The sequence below is a fragment of the Octopus sinensis genome, linkage group LG11 (genome assembly GCF_006345805.1).
Source record: "Octopus sinensis linkage group LG11, ASM634580v1, whole genome shotgun sequence".
Lineage (NCBI taxonomy): Eukaryota > Metazoa > Mollusca > Cephalopoda > Octopoda > Octopodidae > Octopus > Octopus sinensis.
In genome coordinates, this window is record NC_043007.1 from 33,386,561 (window position 1) to 33,411,101 (window position 24,541).

Genomic DNA, 24,541 nt, shown 5'->3' on the forward strand with positions numbered 1-24,541 from the left:
GTTAAAGTCAAAAATCAATAAAATAAGATAAGAATTCCATATGGAAGCAGTTTTAGGGATGAAAGTCTGTTGTAGTCTGTTTATAGAATGAAGGAGAAAGACAAGCTGGAAGTGAGAGAAAAAAGAGAGAGAGAGAGAGATAGATAAATGAATTTAGGGAAAGAGAGAGAGAAAGAGAAAGGTGGCAGACATAGAGCAGAAAGACTCACAGAAAGAGCGAACAAAAGAGAGAGAGAGAGAGGAAAGAGATAGGTGAAATATAGATAAATGAATTTAGGGAGAGAGAGAGAGAGAGAGGAGAGAGAGAGAGAGAGAGAGAGAGAGTGAGACAGAGAGAGGGTGACTGATGTAGAACAGATAGATGCATAGAAAGAGGGAACAAAAGAGAGAGAGAAAGAGAGAGAGAGAGAGGAGAGTAGAGAGATAGCTGAAATATAGATAAATGAATTTAGGGAGAGAGAGAGAGGGGGTGACATGTAAAACAGATAGATGCATAGAAAGAGGGAACAAAAGAGAGAGAGAGAGAGGGGGGGAGAGGAGAGAGATAGGTGAAATATAGATAAATGAATTTAGGGAGAGAGAGAGAGAGAGGGGGGATGACAGGTGTAGAACAGGTAGATGCACAGAAAGAGGGAATGAAAGAGAGAGAGAGAGAGAGAGAGAGAGGAGAGAGATAAGTGAAATATAGATAAATGAATTTAGGGAGAGAGAGAGAGAGAGAGAGGTGGTAGGCATAGAATAGACTCATAGAGAGATGGAGAGAAAAAAAAAGAAAAGAGAGAGAAAGGGACAGAAGGAGAGAGCAAGAGAATGAGGTGGCAGATATAGAAATAGATAGAGTCAGAGAGAGAGGGCAAGAAGGAGAGATAAATTGACTGCTGAGAGATGGATGGACAGTGATTGAAAGAGAGAGAGAGAGAGAGAGAGTATTCAGAGGAGGAGAATGTTAAGAGGGAAAAAGTGATAGATAGACAGACAGACAGACAGGCAGACAGGCAGGCAGACAGACAGACAGATAGACAGACAGACAGACAGGCAGACAGGCAGGCAGACAGACAGACAGATAGACAGACAGACAGACAGACAGATAGATAGATAGTTAGATAGATAGATAGATAGATAGATAGATAGATAGATAGATAGATAGAGATAGAAAGATGGACAGACATAGACATAGATAGATAGATAGATAGATAGATAGATAGATAGACAGATAGACGATAGATAGATAGATAGATAGATAGATAGACATAGATAGATAGATAGATAGATAGATAGATAGATAGATAGATAGATAGATAGATAGATAGATATAGATAGATAGAATGGATAGATAAATAGATAGACAGATAGATAGATAGATAGATAGATAGATAGATAGATAGATAGATAGATAGATAGATGAACAGACAGTGATAGAAAGAGAAGAAATGGAAAGCGGGAGAAATTGGGAGAAAAGGGAGAGAGAGAGACTGAAAGAGAGATTGACAGACAGACAGACAGAGAGACATATAGAGGGCAAAGGGAGGGAGAGATTTTAAGAAAGAAAGGTGAGAGGGAGAGAGAGAGAGAGATTGAAAGAGAGACAGATAGACAAACAGACAGGTAGACATACAGACAGACAGACAGACAGGCAAAGGAAAGGAGGGAGAAGAGATGAATGAACTAACCTTGAGTGAGAGCTGAGAAATCAAGAAAAACTGAAACCAATTTATAGGGGAAACAAAAAGGCTGAGGGAGAAAGAAAAGGGAGAAATGGACTAATTTAGAGGGAGAGGTGAGAGAGATAGAGATAGAGAGATAGTGAGAGAGAGAAAGAGAGCAGGTGAGAGGGTGAGAGGTAGGGAAAGCCGAGTGATAAGTAAAGAAATAAGAAGCAAGAGATTTTAGTTGTACTACTATTATCTATCGATCAATCAACTTCTTTTTTAGTCCATTAACATAGTTTAGTGGTATGTGCACGACAGGAGTATGGATGGGGAGTATCGTATAGGGGAATGAGAGAGGGGGGGAAGAGAAGAGATATAGAAGGAGGGGGAGGGAAAGGAAAGTGGGGAGAGAGAGGATTCGAACATGAGTATCAATCGATATCATCATCATCATCATCATCGTCGTCGTCGTCGTCATCGTCGTCATTTTGAACATCATCACCATCGGCTTGTGATCTTCCTCCTCCTCTTCCTCTTCCTCTTCCTCTTCCTCATTATCATCATCTAGACTAACAAATGCAATTATCACCTTTGTCACTGTCATTGTCATTGCCACAACCATCACTCTCATCATCATCATCATCATCATCATCATCATTATCATCATCGTCGTCATTGTCATCAGTCCTTTTCTTTCCCCCTTTTCCTATTCTTCATCACCACCACCACCACCACCATCACCACCACCACCACCACCATCAAATACCTCTTCTGTATCATCACAGTCATCATGATGATGATGATCGTCATCATCCTGGCCATCACCACCATCATCATCAACGTTTGATGTATACAAAGTGTATACTCAGATAAATCACATACCTTTTTTTATTTTTACTTAAAAAGTGAAAAAAAAAAAATGAAAAGCAGGTATGAAACATTGCATGTGATTTATCTACCAAACTTTGCTTGAGGTTTAAAATTCCCAGCATGCACTAACACATATATATATACACCAACAAATGAGTAAGTATATAAAGTGGTCTGATTATATCTCTATTCAACCCATATGAAAATTGGCATTATACACAAATATACCTTGGTGATGTCTTGCAGAAACAATAACCACCTCTTAATAAGTGGAAAATATCTGCGTGGTTTTTTTTATTGACTAATTAATTGTAAATCAATAAATCTATTACCATTCAGTGCTAAATATATTGTTAATCACTCAATAAATTAATCAATTAATCAGGGATGGGGATTTAAAAGCCTTGCTTAATCTAATGGATCTTAACTTGGGCAGTAGCACCTGACTTTTGGAGGTGTTGAGCTCGCAAGGTGACTACAAATGTTGAGGACGTGCTATGACTAGTATTGGGTGTTTAGAGAAGGATGTAGTTTTTTTCTTAGAAATAAAATATTTGACCCTTTTGCATTCAAACTGACCACATGTACTTGTTTTATGTTCAAACTGGCCAGATCTGGCCTCTCACACTTACCCTACAATGTCATTCTAAAAGTAAACAATCACATCACCAAAATCTCAAAGCTATGAGATATTGCATAATTAATTCAAAACAGAGTGGATAAATGAGCACTGCGTTTGACAGAGTAATCTGAATACTGGAAAATTAAACCATTAGCAATCATTATATTCATGTAATAGGCACTAGTGCCAGTACAACGTAATAGGCACTTGCACCTGCTGAGACCCCTTTGGTCATGACTGACCATAGGATTTCACCTAGAAAGTTACTCTCCCAGGCATAAGTCCAGGCAAGGTTGTTTATAGAAGACCAGCAGTCGCCCATGCATACTGGCCTCCACACTCCACGCCACCAGTGTTATCCAAGGGAAAGGCAAAGGCTGATACAGCTTGGCGCCTGTGATGTCGCAATTCATTTCTACAGCTGAGTGAACTGGAGCAACGTGAAATAAAGTATCTTGCTCAAGAACACAACACGCAACCCAGTCCGGGATTCAAACTCACAACCTCACGATCCATATGCTTTCACCATGTAAAAGGCACTTGTGCTGTACTATGTCTGCAAACACCTGTGCTGTTGTCACGTAAAAAGCACCTGTACTGTGCCATGTAACAAACACCTGTGCCAGTGCTACATAAAAACCACCCAGCACACTCTGTAAACTGGCTGACATCAGGAAGGGCCTCCAGCCATAGAAACCATGCCAAAACAGACATTGGAACCTGGTTCAGCTCTCAAGCTTGATGCAGCTCTTGAGCTTGCTAGCTCCTGTCAAATCATCCAACAAATACCAGCATGGAAAACATACATTAAATGATGATACGAGAGAGAGAGTCAAAAATTATACACACTCTTGTTTTTTCAATGTATTTACACAAAAGCAGGGGATAAACAAATGGGGCTTTATAAAATGAATACGACAATATATTATCAATGAGCAGGTACATGGCTAATGATGTTCTCAGATCCTATATAGTTTCATTAAAGATACACATTTCAAACAGGTATTGTTTCTTTTCTCGTTTCTTTTATCTTGCTTCTTACTCTACCTTGACAAAGAGTCACCCAAAATGTCAGTCATTTTCATCTTTTCAATACAGCGGCTCACCATGTGCAACTTTCATTGTCAACCATTTCTTTCATGTCTACATTATATCCATCCCCTTTCAAAATTTTTTTCTACTTGTTCTAACCTCTCAAATTTCCTAATTGTCCATTTCTTATTCCCTTTGTTCCAGCCATACTATTTTACCATTTTACCTATAATTTCAGTATATAAATCTTTTTGCATTCTTTAGTTTCCCAAAATGCTTATCACAGTGCAATAGCCCACACTCATATCTAACACAAAAAAAAAGTAAAAAGGCATGTGCTAGGTGGGAGAGTTCAAGAAAATATGGATAGTATGGATAATAATAGGCGCAGGAGTGGCTGTGTGGTAAGTAGCTTGCTTATGAACCAAATGGTTCCGGGTTCATTCCCACTGCATGGCACCTTGGGCAAGTGTCTTCTACTATAGCCTCAGGCCAACCAAAACCTTGTGAGTATATATATGTATGTGTGTGTATATGTTTGTGTGTCTGTGTTTGTCTCCCCACAACATCGCTTGACAACCGATGGTGGTGTGTTTACAACCCCGTAACTTAGTGGTTCAGCCAATGAGACCGATACAATAAGCACTAGGCTTACAAAGAATAAGTCCTAGGGTCGATTTGCTTGACTAAAGGCGGTGCTCCAGCATGGCCGCAGTCAAATGACTGAAACAAGTAAAAGAGAGTAACAAACCACTGTGAAATAATGGCTTCAGATTCTGGCACAAGGCCAGTAACTTGGGGATGGAAGTTACCCCTTTTGTTACCAACCTGGCTGAAACCGGCTATGGCTCTGAGTACAAATTTCTTGTTTTCAATTAAAATCTTGCACCAAACCTTAGTTACAATTTATGTCCTAACACTAATGAATGATAACTAAGTTATTTTACTAAATTCTTTGTTGTATTTAAAGTGATTGAGAGCAACACAGAGTATCTCAAAATAAATACAGTAACGAAAGTGTTAAGTCAATTACATCGACCCCAGTGTGTATTTAGTAATTACCGTAGCCCCTCAAAATGATATCTGACCCCAAGGTAAAACATAACCTACAAACCCAGTTAACATCACCAAAATATATAACACCATCCCAACATTTCAAGTATAAATATTTATATATAAACCATAATATAAACCATGACCAATATGTATATATAAACAAATGAGAAAATAAGAAGCTCCATTAACATGAATATTATTTCATCAACTTCAAAAGGATAACAGGTAAAGTCAACTTCAGTGGAATTTGAACTCAGAAAGAAAAGACAGATGAAATACCACTAAGCATTTTGCCTGGCATGCTAACAATTCTGCCAGCTCGCTACTTTGAAACAATGAGTAATATTAGCTTCTGTTTGATTAAAATAATCAACAATTTTCCCTGTTTCTTTGTTTTTTTGTTTTCTCTTCCCCTATTTTTCCCTTTTATCTCCTTCTTATTCAGAGACAGGTGCAATTATCCCAAGATATATCTTGCATTCTTTCAAAGAAAAAATGGTTTCACTAAACCAGGAATTTATCTTTTATGGTAATTAGTACGTCTTTATCATCTTTATTGTCTCAATTAATGTCACTCAACACTCAGTTATTTTAACTTGAATGTATACATGCACACACATACTTAGTTATATATATAATTATGTATATATACATACATACATACAGACATATATATATACATATGTATATATATATCTATATACACATATATACATACACACTTACACATATATGCATGTATGTGTGTATATATATATATATATATATGTATATATATATGTGTGTATATATATCTATGTATATATATATGTGTGTGTGTATTTATATATATATTCAGGTTATGGTGAATAAACTGTTGTCTAAATTACACAAAAATGAAAATATCACTGATGTCTCATTTTAACACTGATGTCTCATATTTACTAAACTTACATAAAAATATCTTGAAATACAAAAGAGTAAATTTATTCAATGGTGTCTTCTAGCAGCCACCCTCTTGACCCAGGTCAGCAACTACCTACTCCGAGCACTTGATGTAGGCCTCCATGTGTGGGAAGATGATGTTGGCATCACTAGTGATTACTTCAAAACACATGATGTTGACTGAATGTTTGATTTTTATCACTCCCGGTACACGCCCACAGATTGCACTGTCCTCAGTTTGACACCCAAACACTCTGAAATGTTCGTGTTGGAGCTTCTGGTGCAAACGCTAAGCAGTACAGCAAGTGGTTTCCAAATTTCTGGCAGAGTGAATTGTGTTATAGTGCTGTTTTTCTCACAGACAGTGCCCAACTGACCCTACTATACTGTGTAGTCAACAAAATCAGAAACAAACAATACATGAAATTAAAAATATAAAGTAGTGATAATTTACCCATCACACCCTGTATATATGCGTATGTACATATATATATATATATATATATATATATATATGTGTGTGTGTGTGTGTGTGTGTGTGTGTGTGTGTGTGTGTGTGTGTGTGTGTGTGTGTATGTATATCTATATATAAGCAAGACATTCAAATACTGAGATTTGAAATCAGATGTCACTACTGTTCATATCATCTGTGGATAAATTTTTAAATTGATGACATCACCAGCAGTAACATAGGTGGATCGCAGGCGCAATAGCATTAAATAGCTATGAATTATAAATGTGTATGAAGTGTAAGGATACTTAACAAGCATCCACCTGCTAGAAATAAGAGCTAAAGTCTTAAATTTATCCACCGTACAACACAAAGATAACAGAGAAAAACAGTATGTGAGGAAAATAGAAAGAGTTAAAACATTTAACAGCATATATATATATATATATATATATATATATATATACATACATGTGTGTATGTGTGAGTGTGAGTATAAGTGGTTAGATACAAAAATGAATGATGTATAGATAAATAGATAGATAGATAGATAGATAGATAGATAGATAGATAGATACGTAGATAGATATGTAATATGAACAATTTCTCTTACATAACAAATATTTTACAAAATATCATATGACTTTAAGTAACAACATAATAGAAAGGAATATTAGGTGCCACACCATTCTTATAAATGAACTTTATATATATTTTGCTCCTATTAATGTCAGTCATCTTGTATTACCTCAAAACCTCTTCAGTATAAAGTACATGACCAGTGAAAAAAAATATATATATGTATATATATGTAAGTACACAAACACATACATATACACATGTACACATACACACACACACATACATACACGCATATATGCATGCATGTATGTATGAATGCATCATCATTATCATCATCATCATTTAACGTCCGCTTTCCATGCTAGCATGGGTTGGACGATTTGACCGAGGTCTGGTGAACCAGACTCCAGTCTGATCTGGCAGAGTTTCTACAGCTGGATGCCCTTCATAACGCCAACCACTCTGAGAGTGTAGTGGGTGCTTTTACATGCCACCGGCATGAGGGCCAGTTTGGTGGTACTGGCAACTGCCACACCCAAATGGTGCTTTTTACGTGCCACCTGCACAGGAGCCAATCTAGCGGAACTGGTGACGACCTTGCTCGAATATTTCACATGCCACCAGCACAAGTGCTAGTAAGGTAACATGGTAATGATCACACTTGAATGGTGTACTTAACGTGCCATCATATAATATATATATATATATATATGTATATATATATATATCTATATATATATATATATATATATATATATATATCCGTGTTTGTGATGAGTATGTATAGTATACATAGGTACAAGAGAGAAGTTTGAACTCATACACATTACCAAGGGGCAAGAGTTGTTTATGAGGATTGAAACTGGCACTTTGAATCCAGTTTCTTGAAATTCTCATCTCTAAGCATGTAGTAAGATGATTGCCAACGTCGAATTTTAATAACTGGATGTGATGTAGCAACTGCATATATATATATATTATATATATTATTTTACTTGTTTCAGTCATTTGACTGTGGCCATGCTGGAGCACCACCATTAGTCGAACAAATTGACCCTCCAGCACTTATTCTGTTATAAGTTTAGTACTTATTCTGCTGGTCGCTTTTGCCAAACTGCTAAGTTACAAGGACATAAACACACCAACATCAGTTGTCAAACAATAGTGGGGGACAAACACACACACATATATACACAGATATGAAGGAAGTAAATAGACACATTTAATTTTCAAAATTTCTGATCTAAGTGTCTTAATATATTTCCAGCAGTGTAGAATTTACAATATAATTATTCATTTTCATTCCAGGTTCCATTATATTAAATATTTGCACAGAGTTACCATGCCACACACAAAGAATTCAGCAGAACTGTCAGATTTTCAATGAGGTCATATTGTTGGGCAATCTGAGGCTGGTCTTAGCTAGCAAAAAATTGCTGAAAATCTTCAAATTCCTCTTGCTACTGTTAATAGAATTATAGTGCAGTTCAAAAGCTAAGGAAAAGAATCAACAGATTCTCGTCCCAACTGACCTGGACCCTCAGAAAGGAGGCTTTGCTGTTTGAAGCGAATTGTGGAAAACGAACCCCATACGAAGGCAAAAAAAAAAAATACATTGCAAAACAGCTAGAAGTTAGTCCAGATGTTAAATGATGATGATGATGATGATGATGATGATGATATAAGTGTTCCTAAAAATTTGCAGCTGTTTGAAAAGATAGGTTTTAAATAAAATTAAATTGATAAAAAAACATGCCCATAATAAGGATTTTTTCCCCCCAATATATGTTGCCCTTCTTTCAGAAGGCTACAAGAAGCCCTTCAGAAAGTCTTAATTTCTTAGTTTGTATTTTATGCTAAAATTGCCTTGTAACATAGGAAATGGATGTCGGCTTACCAGTTTAGTTCTTTGCCTTGATTGCACTTTATCGATATATCAGTGCATAAGGATTCACAAATAATATATACACACACAAATATATATAGATATGTGTGTGTGTGTATAAAATTTATGTAGTATACAGCTTCTCATTAGCCTAGTTTTATACAAAACTAGAATAGATTATGTTATCAATGCCACATTATCATTACCACCACCACCACCACCACCACAACCACCAGCACCAGCACCACCACCACCACCACCACCAGCACCAGCACCACCACCACCAGCACCAGCACCAGCACCACCTCTACCATTGTCATCATTGTTATCATCATAATGATCACCTTCATGATCATCGCATTTGGAGTAGTGATTGTTGTTTAGCCCCAGGTCAGCCCCGGTAGAGCAGACTCGTGATCCACAGCATTCTAGAAGTGGATCATCCCATTAAATTTTTTTTTTTTTTGCTTTTGCATTGGGAATCTAGGACCATATAATCTAAAGAATCCTTTTGTGAGATGATAACCCTAAGTTTAAAGGGGATTTGGCTGCCATTTTCAGCAGATTGACTAACCGTGTAGAGATTTACTTATTGGTTTATACATTTTGAAATATATGGAAGTGTGGCTGGGTGGAGTCATTTTGCTGTGCATTGTACAAAACAATACACGGCACAAATATGTGTGTGTGTTTGTGTGACAAACACAGTCACACAGACACACACACACACACACACACACACACACACACACACATATACGATGGGCTTCTTTCAGTTTCTGTCTACCAAATCCACTCACAAGGTTTTGGTCAGCCTGAGGCTACAGCAGAAGACACTTGCCCAAGGTGCCACACAGTGGGACTGAACCCGGAACCATGTGGTTGGTAAGCAAGCTACTTACCACGTAGCCACTCCTGCACTATATATATATATATATATATATATTTAATGACCTTCTTTTAGTTGCGATCTCTCAAATTCCCTCACAAAGTATTGGTTGACCAGAGACTATAGTATGATGACCATTGTCCAAGATTTTGAGTAGTGGAAGTTAATTCAAAGCCACATGGCCATATGGGTGAGGAGTGACCAATTTAACAAAATAGCCAAGCCAGTGATTTTTTCTTCTGCTGAATAAATTCTACTTCAGCCAAAATCCTGCTGCCAAAAGTAATTAACATGGCAATATGATAAGAGAACCATCTGAACGTGGCCATTGCCAGCCTGGCCTGGCCTCCGTGCTGGTGGCACGTAAAAAGCACCATCTGATCGTGGCCGTTTGCCAGCCTCATCTGGCACGTAAAAAGCACCCACTACACTCACGGAGTGGTTGGCGTTAGGAAGGGCATCCAGCCGTAGAAACATTGCCAGATTAGACTGGACCTGATGCAGCCTTCTGGCTTCCCAGACTCCAGTTGAACCATCCAACCCATGCTAGAATGGAAAGCGGATGCTAAACGATGATGATGATGGTGGTGGTGGTGGTGGTGATGATGATGACGATGATGATGATGGTGATGATGATGATGATGTCACAGAGTGCTCTACCTTGTTAAACCTAAACTACTTCCACACAATTATAAAAGTACAAACTTTAAGCTATTTCTATGTACATAAAAAAAAGAACTTTAGCTTGATTTCATCTTTGTTCCTACAATCAATATGATGTCAGAAAGTAATACAAATAAAAATTGCATTATTTTCTGACTCACCCACATATTGGTAACTTTGGAAACAGATCTCGATCAAATTACATAATTATACTGTAAGAATGGAATTGTTCTAAAGAAAATATACCCACTCTGTTGGCATAGGATCCTCACCTCCTACCCCCTTAAATTGCTCACACCCTTGATGCTTGTCTTTCTATTATTAGTGGAACATCTATTTTCTTTTGTGAACAGTTGATGAATGAGTTGAGAAACAGAACTGTGATGAGAATGAAGAACTTGGCAAATATTTACATTTTTCCTTTACAACATTGATGGATAAGTAGTATCTATCGTTGACGGTAGAGCAGCCAAGCAAAGTGTCATTATGGCATTTAGTTACGTTCATTTACATACCATGTTTGAATTCCACAGGGGTTCAGCTTTACTTTTAAGTTTCTCTTTTGTTTAAATCAATAAAATAAAATACCAGTCAAGTATAGTAGCATAGAATGGCAGTAACTGTTAGTAGAGTTATTAGAACATTAGAAAAAATGCTATGCAATATTTGTTCCGGCATTTGCAATGTGGTGAGCAGGCAGAACTATTATCATGCCAGACAAAGTGCTGAGTGGTATTTCTCCTGACTTAAGATTCTGAGTTCAAATGCTATTGGGGGTCGACTTTACTGTTCATTTTTTTCAGAGTCGATAAGATAGGTACAAGCTGAACGCTGGGGTTGATGTAATCGACTTAACCACTGTCTTGAAATTGCTGGCCAAAATTTGAAACCAGTATTTGTTCTGACATTCTTTGCTCTAATTTCAAATCTCACCCACACTGACATTGACTTTTGCATATATATTTCTTTACTACCCACAAGGGGCTAAACATAGAGGGGACAAACAAGGACAGACAAAGGGATTAAGTTGATTACATCAACCCAGTGCGAAACTGGTACTTTATTTATCGACCCTGAGAGGATAAAAGGCAAAGTCGACCTCAGTAGAATTTGAACTCAGAATGTAACGACAGACAAAATACCGCTAAGCATTTCGCCCAGTGCGCTAACGTTTCTGCCAGCTCGCTGCCTTTGACTTTTGAATATAGTTAAGAACAAGTCTAAGATAAAAAATTACCAGAATTGTTAGAGCATCTGAAGACTTGCCTTGTAGATTCTGTTCTGGTTCATTACATTTTAAGTTCTAATTCCACCTTAGTTGTCAATGGAATGGGCTTATCACCCAATTATTGAAACAACTCAACCAATTAACTCTCATGATACAATAAGCCTACAATCAGCCTTGACAAGCCATTAATGTATCTACAACACCTGAATGGAAAAGATGTACATTTTGCTCTTTGCATTCTTCTGGCAGTGGAAGCACTTAGGTAACAATTAATAAGATTGATTATAACCCTTGGCCTGAAATGTGTGACATTGCACCTATGTTAGTAAACATTATTAGTTTTAAGACTAAGGTGAAGAGCTAGCAGACTCATTAGCTTTCTGGATAAAATGCCTAATGACATTTCTCCTGGCTCTTTCTCATCTGAATTCAAATGTTACTGAAGTTGACTTTGCCTTTCATCCTTTCAAACTTTATAAAATAAATATGGTTTGAGCACTGAGGGTTGATATAATTAACTTGCTCTTCCCCTAAAAATTGCTGGCCATATGACAAAATTAGAAGAAAGAATTATTGATAAGGGTAGGATAGCAGTTTGGCAGAATTGTCAGAAGATAATTCTTTAAGGTGGTGAGCTGGTAGAATTCTTAGTGCGCCGGGTCAAATGCTTATCGGCATTTCGTCTGCCATTACGTTTTGAGTTCAAATTCCACTGAGGTCGACTTTACCTTTCATCCTTTCGGGGTCGATTAAATAAGCATACCAGTTACGCACTGGAGCTGATGTAATCGACTTAATCTCTTTGTCTGTCCTTGTTTGTCCCCTCTATGTTTAGCCCCTTGAGGGCAATAAAGAAATAAGATTTTTTTGGATTTACACAAGCAAAGTAGTAAATTGGGTACACACGATAGTATATTAAGGGTCCGTGAAAAAACTTTGCTTTAGATGTATTTAATGCAAGAAACAGCTAGGTTTCTTTCTCTAATGTTTTACATAGTTCAACCTACACAAGTCAATGTGTGAAAAACAAAATAGGAATTTTGAAAGAAGATTCTATAAAACTAGATTTTTAAATATTGAGATTTTTAAATAGTAACGAAAGGGGTCCATAAATAAAAAAAATTAGTTAAGAACCACTGTTATAGACAAAAGAAATTGTGCTCAGTAAAGTGTATTCATGCATTCAAAGATTTAAGGTGGTGATCGAAACATTAATTAAAATGAAATTTTGATGGAAAGTTTTAATTCAGATCACTTTTAAACATGAAATTTATAAGAACATTGTAGTTTGCTTGAAGCATCATAATACTGAAGAAGGTAAAATGACAGAATCTCAAAAAGCTTCTGACAAAGAGGAAAGTTTAATGAAATCTTTAGATTTCATCTTTGCACCTGAAATGTAGGTTTTATTAAACTTTCTGCAATGTCAGAAGCTTTCTATGAAATTTATATCATATATCCAGGTTGGGCTCAGGTGGTTTGGAATCAAAAAGGTTAAAAGTAAGGAAGAGGCAAAAGTTTTAAAATTGTGTGCGAAACTGCTGCTTTGGTACCTAGGCAGATCAATTCAGCTTCTGAATTAGAATGCAGTTGAAATCTATTTTATCTTTGTATGTGGAATAAAAGTACAGTGAAGTACGGTAAAGAGTGATAGTGTCGATGTAAATTGGTTGTATACCTTAGCTAAATATGTGTACCTTTGCGCTAATTACATAGACCTTAATTAATGGATGGTTCACAATGATACCTATTGTGTAACCCTTCAACACTTTGTCAAATTGTTGCCATGAATGTCAAACTGTTCCAATGAATCCAAGAAGTTGAGATAATTCTATAAATGAATTCTGCAAATGTTACAAAGCAATCAGCTTCTCTTCTATTCTCTTTCTCTCTTGCTCTCTCTCTCTCTCTTTTTCTCTCTCTCTCTCTCTATCTGTCTATCTGTCTGTCTGTCTCAACAAAGCTTCACTTCCTACTTCAAGCAAAAGGGAAGTGGTTGTCTGTTTCAACAGGCTTCTGTCTATATCAATGCATATAATATGTGTGTTCATATATATATATACATATATATATATATATATATATATAATATATATATATATATATATATGCATGTATCTATATGTATATACATATGTGTGTATTTATAAATGTATGTGTGTCTGTATATACTTACATACAAGTGTATGTACATACACTAGTGAAAAGGAGAAGGTCCATACATCTACGGAGAACTAATGAGAAGCACTTTCACCTCTTGTACGCTGGCCATAAAATTTCATTTGTATCTGTTATCAAAGTTACTCTGGCCTATACAACAATATTTCTACACCATATAACTGAATGATAGTACAGTAAAAGTTTGGTAGGTAAACAGTGCAAGGATTATCCATTTGGGGCCCCTAAGTATGCACAGAATTACATCTAGAAATGAAGTACAGGCATATACATAACATGGATATATGGAATCATCATCATCCTCATCATCATCATCATCATCATCATCATCATCATCATCATCATCATCATCATTATCATCATGTAACGTCCGTTGTCCATGCTGGCATGGGTTGAACAGTTTGACCAGGGCTGGTAATCTTAGGGGCTGCACCAAACTCCAATCTGATTTGACATGGTTTCTATGGCTGGATGCCCTTCCTAATGCCAACCACTTCAAGATGGGACTGGCATTGACCACATTCAGATGGTGTTTTTCATGTGCTACCAGCACGGGGACCACAACTACAATTTCCATTTGATTGTGATTTGATTTGATTTTGACTTGATGTACTTGACTCAATAGGTCTCTTCAACCACGGCATGTTGCCCTACGATCCAAAGGTACTTTTTGAGAGGACTGGTTATGCGACACTGGTGTAGGTTACAGCTGTGATCTCACTACTGTAACGAGATCACTGCTGTAACCTACACCAGTGTCACATAACCAGCCCACTATATATATATATATATATTTATATATCAGCAGCAGCAACAGAAGCAGCTGCATCATCATCATCATCATCATCATCATCATCATCATCATCATCATCATAATCATGATCAGTATATAATGTTGATTTTTTTTGCTGTCATGGATTGGACAGTTTGATAGGATCTGGTGAGCTATTGGACTGTGTTAAGCTCTGATGTCAGCTTCAGCATGGTTTCTTCAGCAAGATTCCCTTCCTACTACCAATTACTTTACAGAATATACTGAGAGCTTTTTTGGTGCCACTGACACTAGCAAGACTGATATATATATACATATATATATATATATCGCCATGTTGATTCGTTAGCTACTGCACGCATTTTTTTTCTCTCCTTCTTTCTGTGTTTTTCTCTCTCTGTGTATCTTTCTGTTGAAGAGCGTAGGCTCGAAACGTTAAAGACTTGTTTTATTTATATTTCCTGAGCGCCATACTAATACAATTGTTCGTTTGTTTTCCACCTGCCTTCGTCTTTTGTTTATTTTCATAAAGCTTCCCGTTATATATATATATATATATATATATATCATCACCATCATCATCTAATGTCCACTTTCCCTGCTGGCATAGGCTGGACAGTTTGACTGAGGACAGGCAAGCCAAGAAGCTGCACAAGGCTGCAATCTGATCTGGCAAGGTTTCTATAGCTGGAGGCCCTTCCTAATGCCAACCACTGTGAGATTGTAGTGGGTGCTTTTTACATGCCACCGGCATAGGAGCCAGTCAGGTGGTACTGGCATCGACCACACTCAAATGGGTTTTTTTACGTGCCACCAATATATATATATATATAAAGTTAATCCAAACAAGAAAACACTAAAAAACACAACGCGAGGACGTGGAACAAAAATAGTATTATTGGACGCTCAGGAAAGAAGGGAAGAAGGAGGGTTTAACGTTTTGAGCGGAGCTTTTCGTCGGAAACACAGGAGAAGGAAAGATCCCAAGAAGGGAAGACAGAGGAAAAAAATCGCCAACGGTACACACGAGGTCACATTATCTAAACATAAATATGGAGAAGAAGCACACTCTAAGAAATAGAGCAGTCTATATTTTTTTCTTGGTGAAGGCTGGTTTATGGGGTTACCCTGGGTTTCCAGTCCATAAAGGGTTTAAGTTTATGACATATCATCAGACCCCAAGACTTGTTGAACAGGTCTTGGGAGTCTGATGATACACCATAGCTCTTGGGGTCTAACGATACGCCATAAAGTTAAGCACTTTATGGACGGGAAACCTAGAGTAACCCCATAAACTGACTGCTTACCAACCACATGGTTCTGAGTTCAGTCCCACTGCATATCACCTTGGGCAAGTGTCTTCTACTATAGCCTCGGGCTGACCAAAGTCTTGTGAGTGGATTTGGCAGACGGAAACTGAAAGAAGCTCGTCGTATATATATATATATATATATGTATGTGTGTCTGTGTTTGTCCCCCCAACATCGCTTGACAACCGATGCTGGTGTGTTTACGTCCCCGTAACTTAGCAGTTCGGTGAAAGAGACTGATAGAATAAGTACTAGGCTTACAAAGAGTAAGTCCTGGGGTTGATTTGCTTAACTAAAAGGTGGTGCTCCAGCATGGCCACAGTCAAATGAATGAAACAAGTAAAAGAGTAAACGAGTAATATGTACTTTTTTTTACTTGTTGGTTACCCAGGCTACCATTGGTTTCATGTTAAGAGAAGTGTATCTCTTAACAATTTTCATGCAGCCCTATTGCATGGGATGTTGGTGTTCAACTCCATCTTGAATGAAAAAAGCAAAGCAAAGATATGTTTCACACAGGCTCTTCATATTTGCATTTCGTTGCATATGCACTTCTGTAGACGTCTGTAAATATTTGCGAATATATTTTAGGTAAGCATATAAAGTAAAACTGGATCAATAAATATCAGTTCATGAGTGTATAAATGTCCGTATATGAATGTGTGAGAGAGTGTGTGTGTATGTGCATGTGAGTGAGTATATGGTGGCTTGTGTTGGCTTTCTCTGGTGCATAACGCAAAACAAAGCAGTATGTATATATGTGTGTATGTGAGTATGCAAACACACACATGTCCGTTTTCTTAGTGTAATAAGCTAAAGTATGTAAAACAAATCTATGTGGGTGAAGTAGTGTGCATGTGAATGTGTGTTTGTATGTCTGTGTGTTTATATATGTGTGTGTGTGTGTGTATGTATGTGCATATGTATTTATATGTATGTATATGCATATGTATATCTGTGTGTGTATATATATGTATATACATGTTTATATATATGTATGTATTTGTATATATGTGCATGAGTGCATGTATATGTATGTATATGCATATGTATAATATATATATATATATGTATGTGTGTGTATGTGAATATATATATGTGTGTGTGTGTGTGTGTGTATGCATGTATTTGTATGTATTACACACACACACACACCACACACACACACACACACATATACAATATTCATATGCAAAGGAATCCAAGTCATAGAAAATCATGTAATATAATAGTCTTTACCTTAAAGGAAATCAATAAGCCTTCATGTGTGTGTGTGCTTATGCTTATTGTGTGTGTGTGTTTGAATATCTGTGCATCACTGCTTTAAGATATTATGCAATCTTGCACACACACACACACACACACACATGCAAATACACCCATACGAGTATGGAGCATGTTTGCAGATATGTATTACTATATGTTCGCATTCGTTTAAATGCCTGCACATACATACATATATATACATATATATATATATAGGCTTAGATATGATCATATGCCTATAATTGTTTTGTGCATTCATGAATGAATACATGAGATTGAGTCTTAAGGAGACCACTTTGCAATCATAAGGTTTCAGATGAGATCCTACCGCAAAGTCTTTTGGGCATTTCCATATTTTTTTCCGCATAACCTCAGATAGACCGAATACTTACATTGTAATATATTGAGTAGACAGATTCTATAGAATGGACTCTACCTGAAATTGAATTGGTCAAGTCTTGTGATTATTTGCTATGTCATGGTGACTCTGTCTGAGGAAGGCAGTGAATTTGCAGGCTTGTTAGAGTGATGGAAAGAATGCCATGCAATATTTGTTCTGAATCACTGCACACTGAGTTCAAATTCTGTCAAGGTTAACTTTGCCCTTTATCCTTTTGAGTTGCTTTTAAAAAAAATGTACTAAAATTTTATTAATTCCTTTGGACAGTCTCATCATATGTATATATGTGTGCATGTGCTTATATATATGTGTGTGTGTGTGTGTGTATATACATACACATGAATATATGTAAACATATAAACAAGTATATATGTTTATATACACACATATAAACAACTACATATGTATATATATACAAGTATATATATATATATATATCTGACCCCCTTCGGTCATGAATGACCATGGGATTGCGCCTAGAAAGTTACCCTCCTAGACACAAGTCCGGGCAAGGTTGTTTTATGGAAGGCCAGCAGTCGCCCATGCATACCAGCCTCCCCTCTCCACGCCACCAGTGTTATCCAAGGGAAAGACAAAGGTCGATACAGCTTGGCACCAGTGACGTCGCAACTCATTTCTACAGCTGAGTGAACTGGAGCAACGTGGAATAAAGTGCCTTGCTCGAGAACACAACACGCAGCCCGGTCCGGGATTCGAGCTCACAGCCTCACGATCGTAACCTCGACGCTCTAACCACTGAGCCATGCGCCTTCACATATATAACAAAATCCACTCACAAGACAATATATATATATTGCTGTATATATATATATATATATATATATATATATATATATATATATACAGCAATATATATATATTGTCTTGTGAGTGGATTTTGTTAATGGAAACTGAAAGAAGCCTGTCGTATATGTGTGTGTGTGTCTATGTTTGTGTGCCTGTATTTGTCCCCCCGACATCACTTGACAACTGATGCTGGTGTGTTTACGTCCCCATAACTTAGCGGTTCAGCAAAAGAGACCAATAGAATAAGTACTAGACTTACAAAGAATAAGTCCTGGGGTCGATTTGCTTGACTTAAGGCGGTGCTCCAGCATGGCCACAGGCAAATGACTAAAACAAGTAAAAGAGTAAAAGAATATATTTTTATAATTAAATATTATTAGATATTCTATAAAAAACTGCTAAAATATTTTGTGTATTGTAGAAGTATAAGCGATTTATTGCTTATATAGAACTGTATAAGCAATTTATTGCCAATAAATTTTAACAGCAAAATCCTACACAGACCCCCTAAGGACCATATGGACCCTAGTTGTGAGCCACTGATCTACATGAATGGTACAACAGAAAATAAAGCTTCTTCTCTGCTTGAAAATCTACATCGATGGTGCAACTAACGGAGGCTGTTCTCTGTCCAAGTATCAACATGACCGGAGGATCCAATCAAGGCTCTCCTCTGCCTGAGGATCTACATGAATGGCGTATGTGGAACAGTCTGCCATTTGTACTATAATTCAATAAGTAGTCAGTGTCCTATTTATTAAATGAAGAAAATATTTAATAAATAGGACACTGTCCAAGTATCAACATGACCTGAGCAACCAATCAAGGCTCTCTTCTGCCTGAGGATCTACATGAATGGCATATGTGGAACAGTCTGCCATTTGTACAATAATTCAATAAGTAGTCAGTGTCCTATTTATTAAATGAAGAAAATATTTAATAAATAGGACACTGTCCAAGTATCAACATGACCTGAGCAACCAATCAAGGCTCTCCTCTGCCTGAGGATCTACATGAATGGCATATGTGGAACAGTCTGCCATTTGTACTATAATTCAATAAGTAGTCAGTGTCCTATTTATTAGATAAAAATAATATTCATCCCTCACACAGACTGAGATCCATTTACTTTTTCTTGTTTTATGTGTGCTAAGTGTATTTACGTCTACCAAACTATCGCAGTGCATTAAGCAAAGCGGTTAAGGAGAAACAAAATTGTAGATTTTGTTTTAAGCTGTCATTCTAGGGTAAATATAGAAACATCAATCAGGGATGCTGACAAAAATCACCAGACAACATTGTGCAGAGATGTATGGCTGGCTTACTGGCTGGTTGAATGGTTGTAATTCAAGTCATCTGCAGAATGGTATTGCTGTTATTGTTGTTAGTGGTGGTCATAGTTGTGATGGTGGTGGTAGTATTTTCTTTTAAAGCTAATTATTTTTGTTGTTTTTAGTGTATCCCCATCAGCTCCAGTCAAGCAGAAGTATGCTACATAGTTGTCTTATAGACTGTTGACATTGTAGATACCCTTCATAGCTTATTTATAGTTTGTGTCTCACATTTTGTGGTTGTTGTAGTAGTTGTTGTTATTTTTAGCCATCGGGATAGGTCTGCTGCAAGAAATTTAAAACTCGATTCCCTGTATGATCTACTTAAGCCACAGGTGTAGTCATAGCTCTCTGATCAAGAAATTTGCTTTGTAACCACATGGTTTTAGGTTTAGCTCAAGTGCACAGTGCCATGGACAAATATCTTTTACAGGCTTCCTCACAGTTGCAATCACTAGACATTAGTTGTTTGTTTGTTTGAGCTACGCCTGGCTCATAAGGGCTGGTTTCCTGGTTTCCTTGGCGTATAGATTCCCCACCTGGATGGGACGTTGGTCTGTCGCTGGTGAGCTGCTAGATGCAGGAGGAAAGAGCGAGAGAAAGTTGTGGTGAAAGAGTCAGCAGAAGTTCACCATTACCTTCTGCTGGAACCGCGTGGAGCTTAGGTGCTTCGCTCATAAACACACACATCGCCCAGTCTGAGATTTGAACCCAAGATCCCTCGACCGTGAGTCCACTGCTCTAACCACTAGGCCATGTGCCTCCAGATATTAGTTGGCTCAGGGCTATAATGGTAAACGCTGACCCAAAATTCTGTGCAGTGGGACTGAGCCCAAATCTATAAGATTGTGAAGTGAGCTTCTTCTCCACAGAGAAACCCCCGTCAAGCTTATCCCCACATCTCATTCCCTAACACTCATCACTTCTTTATCTCTGGTATTGATCAGTTAACATAATCATCTGAAAGCAGAACAAGCATGAAATATATCTCCTCCCTTTTGTTATCTTTCCGATTTTCCACCCCCACCCCACTGCACCAGAACCACTTCCATTCCTCATTATCTTTTTCCAGCCATGTTCTCTCCTCTCTGCTATACTCCATCTTAACCCCTCCTTTATCCCCTATCACTCCCAGTGCTCTCACATACCTAACATATCTTCTCTCTCTGAGCCACTCCTATATCTCTCACCTTCAGTCATTTGATTACCTGTCACATTTATCTCATCTAACCATCTTCTCAGGTATTCTTATGGAACTTACCCTCTTTCTCCCAGTTCAATCTTCCGTAACACTTTACCTATATTCATCCAACTCTGTACCTTAAGGATATGTCTTGACACATTTCCACCACCACCTATCACTCCCCCTTCTCACTCTCCTTCTCTCTTTCTTACCCTTCTTCTCCAATTGGGATATCTCTTCTATGGCAAGACACCTATCTCTATCCCTCTATTATTCCTTTAACCTCTCATCAACTGGCGTGCGGCTGTCTTCCTTAGTACTACTCCCTGCTCCTGGTCTAGACGACTTTGTCTGGTCTTACAAGTTACTTGGTAACCCCACTGTTGCTGGTACTGTGAAAAAGTCCCCAGTACACTCTGTAAAGTGATTAGTATTAGCAAGGACATTCAGCCATAGAAACCAAACCAAAATGGCTGGGCACAGACTTCAGGCTTGCCAGCATCTGTCAAACCACTCAACCTATGCCAGCATGGAAAGCAGATGTTAAATGATGATAATGATGATGATGATATATCACATGGTAATATAGATGCATGTGTGTGTGTGTGTGTGTGTGCGTGCGTGGATGCGTACGTGTGAGTGTGTATGCATGCATGCATGTGTGGCTTTGTCTCTCACTGCCTGACAACCATCATTGGATTATTTATGTCACTGTAACTTAGTGGTTTGGCAAAATGTGGTCGACATAAATACTGAAATAAATACTGAGAGTTGATTTGATTGACTTAACTCTTTAAAGCAGTACTCCAGCATGACCACAGTCTCATGACTGAAACAAGTAAAACAAAAGAAAAAGAAAGCAATAAAAGAATAGTGTATATATAATAATAATAATAATAATAATAATAATAATAAACGGCAAATATGTGACCCGCAGCAAACAAGCTGATGTTGACCAGAAGCAAACCACGGCAAATATGTGACCCGCAGCAAACAAGCTGATGTTGACCAGAAGCAAACCCATCAGTGGCTACGGAGCTCAGGGCTAAAAGCAGAGAGCGAAGGTTTCATCCTGGCTGCTCAAGATCAAAGCCTATTAACCCGGAACTACCAGGCCAATGTGATGAAAAATGGAGCAGACCCAAAATGCTGATTCTGCAACGACATGATTGAAACAGTGGACCACCTAATCTCTGGATGTAAAGTCTTAGCACCAGTGGAGTATAAATTAAGACATGACAGAGTTGGCCAATATCTCCACTGGCTAATAAGTCGGCATTACAATATCAAAACTGCCGACAAGTGGTATAATCACCACCCTGAGGCTGTAACTGAAGGAGAAAATGTAACCATTCTGTGGGACTTTCCAGTACATACAGACCGAACCATCAAGGCCAATAAACCAGATATTGTTGTGAAAGACCAAAACAATAAAGTTTGCTTATTGATCGACATGAGCATCCCCTGTGATCATAATATCTCAGCGAAAGAGTTTGACAAGCTCAGAAAATATAAAGACCTACTCATTGAAATTGAGAAAATGTGGCATCTCAAGGCGGTTACAATACCAGTGATCGTAGGAGCACTAGGAATGATCAACAAGGGAACCGAAAATTATATGAGAATGATCCCTGGCTTACCATCCCTGCAAGAAGTGCAAAAGATTGTCTTAACTGGTACATCACACGTATTGAGAAGAGCATTGTTGATGTGAGAACTGTTGCTGCTCATGTATTTTAATTTAACTTTAAAAAGGAAAAAAAAAAAGAAAAAAACGAACGAACTACTGAGTTTGGTTTAATGGCCTACCAATGTATACTATGAGTTTCTTTGCCCTAGGAGTCGGGAAGACACTCGGCAAGAAATGAAAGCAAATTTGAAAGAAGAAAAAAAAAGTAATAATAATAATAATAATAATATGAGGGAATCTTATTCCAAACTTATAGGGAAAAATTCAATTTAGAAATACTAAATCAAATTTCACAAAATATAATATATATATATATATATATATATATAAATTAGAAAAAAAACCCACATTTTATCAATTCAATAATGAAAAATTAAATTACACCTAGAAAATTACATATTATAGAAAGATTAAATATAAGATAAAAAATATAACGATGATTAATACGTTTTATTTATTATTTTGCACATTACTTAATCATCGTTATATTTTTTATCTTATATGTAATTTTCTAGATGGTGTAATTTAATTTTTCATTATTGAATTGATAAAAGGTGGCTTTTTTTCTGATTCATATATATATATACAATGGTTCTAGAACAGCTATCTACTACATAATTGCCCCCCCATAATTCTTCCTTGAACATTTGCCCCCACACAACAACTATCCTTGGTATCCTCTTGGATAATTTTATCCCTTTTAAAATGAAATTAAGAAAAGGCTTAGCTGTAAGGTGCAAATATATATCAATAAAGCTGGTTTTGTTATCTTTTTATCTATTATCTAGCAAGAAGAATGTATTAATATTTGTATTCTTATATTATATTATTATAATTATGCCCCCAAAATAAGCAAACTGTGGTCTCTATACAAATGCAATCATTAATAATTATAATTAATAATTGCATTATTACAATAAAAGGATTATTACTATAATTAGTAATTATTAATGTTTACTTGCACCCTCATAATTGGGGAAAGTATCCAGGAGGCATCTGTCAAGAAGACGTTGTCAAGAGTTGTGTATAGTGGAGGGGATAAGCATTGGTCCTGATATCAAACAAAGATGTTGTCCAATCTATCCTTCATTTATATATTTACTCTTTTACTTGTTTCAGTCATTTGACTGTGGTCATGCTGGAGCACCGCCTTTAGTCGAGCAAATCGACACCAGGATTTACTTTTTGTAAGCCTAGTACTTATTCTATTAGTCTCTTTTGTCGAACTGCTAAGTTACAGGAACGTAAACACACCAGCATCAGTTGTCAAGTGGTGTTGGGGGGACAAACAGACACACACACATACATATATATATATACATATATACGATGGGCTTCTTTCAGTTTCCATCTACCAAATCCACTCACAAGGCTTTGGTCGGCCCAAAGCTATAGTAGAAGACACTTGCCCAAGATATCATGCAGTGGGACTGAACCTGGAACCATGTGGTTGGTAAGCAAGCTCACTTACCACACAGCTGCTCCTATGCCTTTTTATTTTAGTGTGTGTGATTTGAAAGTAATTCAATTGTTATTTCTAGCTTGATGAGTGACCATGTAAAGTGTTGCATACACAACAAAACGTAAATTCTACAGTGACAATGTTTCTCATTTAGATAGTCTTTGATTGTATTCTATGAGCAGCTTTTTTATAATTTAAAGAAAATCATTGTTATTTTCATTGTCAGTCATGTTTTGCATCTGCTTTTCCACACTGACATGGGTTAGGTGGGTCATTGCAGACCACTTGTTT

At 37.1% G+C, this 24,541-nt stretch overlaps 1 protein-coding gene across 1 annotated transcript in view; it reads right to left on the minus strand.

Moving 5' to 3' along the window:
* Positions 1 to 24,541, minus strand: part of LOC118765453 — a 126,048-nt gene that overhangs the window by 50,420 nt on the left and 51,087 nt on the right. The gene's annotated exons all lie outside the window — the stretch shown is intronic.